Raw genomic sequence first — 2,173 nt, 5'->3', positions numbered from 1 at the left:
ACAATAAAGCCTAGATGATAAAACACCTGTCTACAGCATGGTTTATTAAATATTTTAAGCCCAGTGTTGAGACCTACTGCTCAGGAAAAAAGATTCCCTTTTTCTAAAACAAAAATTACTCTTCATTGAAATGCTCCTAATCATTCAAGAGCTCTGGTGGAGATGTACAAGGGGATTACTCTTGTTTTCATGCCTGCCAACACAGTTTCCATTCTGCAGCCCATGGACCAAGGAGTAATTTCAACTTTCAAGTCTTGTTATTGGCTGAATGCACCAAGTGTTAGTTTCAGTTGTGGGAACTGATTTTGTTACAATATTGTCTCACTGCAGGAGCCATATATTGAAGACAATGTCTGGAAGCTTCCACTTTGTAATTGTTGGCCACCATGATAATCCAGTTTTTGAAATGGAGTTTTTTTCCCAGCTGGGGAAGTAGAATCCAAAGACAACTATCGTTACCCATAGCTCATGCTGTTTGCAACCCCATAGATAACATGTGGGTGTCGAAGAACATGTACTTGAAAACTGTGGACAAGTGCAACAAGTGTTTTCTGTCAGCATTCGTAACTCCAGGGCACGTAACATTTTTAATTATGCTTCATGACATAAGGCAAGAAGATGGAAAAAGAACTACTTTACTGATGTTTAGCATTTACACATAAAGTTTGCAATGAATCCATTTTATGAACCTAGTTCTCCTATTTGATCATGTGCATTTGACAGAAAAGTTCAGTTTCTTGGGAAAGGAAACACTTTTTAAGCTGAATGTAGAAAAATTCCGAAACAAATGATGTCACCTCAATGGAGTATACTCAGGAATGTGAACATTGTAAGTAACTTGATTAAATATCTTGGAAAAAATGTTTAAAAGCTATTTTTCATAAGGCTTTAGCTGCCACAGATAATGATGGATCTAGGGAAAGTACATTGAAAACCGTCTGGACAGCATTCACTGTTCTAGATGCCATTAAGAACATTTGTGATTCCTAGGAGATCAAGCTATAAACATTAACAGGAGTTTGGAAAAAGCTGATTCCAGCCCTACATGGGTAAGCTGGAGGAGTTCAAGGCTTCAGTGGAGAAAGTAACTGCGAATGTGGTGGAAATAGCAAGAGAAGTAGAATTAGAGTGGATCCTCAAGATGTGACTGAGTTGCTACAATCTTATGATAAAATTTGAACAGATGAGGAGTTGTTTCCTTTGGATGAGCCAAGAAAGTAGTTTCTTGAGACGGAATCCACTCCTACTGAAGATGCCATGAACATTATTGAAATGACAGCGAAGTACTTAGAATATTACATCAGCTTAGTTGAGAAAACAGAAGCAGGGTTTGAGAAAATTGTCTTTAATTTTGCGAGAAGTCCTACTGTGCATGAAAGGCTCTTAAATACAAAAAATTAGCCGGGCATGGTGGCATGCGCCTGTAGTCCCAGCTACTCGGCAGGCTGAGGCAGGAGAATTGTTTGAACCTGGAAGGTGTAGGTTGCAGTGAGCCAAGATCGCACCACTGCACTCCAGTCTGGGCAACAGAGTAAGACTCCATTTCTAAAAAAAAAAAAAAAAAAAAAAAAAAAAAAAAAAAAAAAAAAAAACTCTTAAATGGCTTTGCATTCCATGCTACAGAGAAATATTTTTGAAAGGAAGAGTCAATTGATCAATTGATATGGCAAACTTTATTGTTGTCTTATTTTAAGGAATTGCCACAGCCACCCCAACCTTCAGCAACCTCCATCCTGCTCAGTCAGTAGCCATCAACATTGAGGCAGGACTTTTCACAACCAAAAGACTTGCTGAATGATCAGATAATTATTTGCACTTTTTAGAAATAAAGTATTTTTAATTGAGGTATGTCCACTGTGTTATTAGACATAATGCTTTTACAAACTTAATAGACTATGGTGTTAACTTTTATAAGCACTGGGAAACAAAACAATTTGTGTGACTTGCTTTATTGCAATATTCACGTTAACTGCTGTGATCTGGAATCAAATTTTCACTATTTCTGAAATATGCCTGTATTAGCATTCAGTGGTGATGAATTATCACAACTTAAATCAATACAATTAGAAAGAACTTTTAAAATAAATATTAACTGCACAAAACAGATCAATCTGAAAAGCTTAGAGGTGCAAACAACTAGGTATGGTTTAGAATAAATGCTGTTCTACTGTGT

At 36.8% G+C, this 2,173-nt stretch overlaps 1 pseudogene; it reads left to right on the top strand.

Moving 5' to 3' along the window:
- Positions 1 to 349: 349 nt before the first annotated feature.
- LOC117079630 lies at positions 350 to 760 on the top strand (annotated as a pseudogene).
- Positions 761 to 2,173: the final 1,413 nt, after the last annotated feature.

The sequence above is a fragment of the Trachypithecus francoisi genome, unplaced genomic scaffold (assembly GCF_009764315.1).
Source record: "Trachypithecus francoisi isolate TF-2019V2 unplaced genomic scaffold, Tfra_2.0 Lachesis_group7, whole genome shotgun sequence".
Taxonomy (NCBI): domain Eukaryota; kingdom Metazoa; phylum Chordata; class Mammalia; order Primates; family Cercopithecidae; genus Trachypithecus; species Trachypithecus francoisi.
Note: the sequence above shows the minus strand (reverse complement) of the source record. Positions and strands in the feature narration are given on the sequence as shown.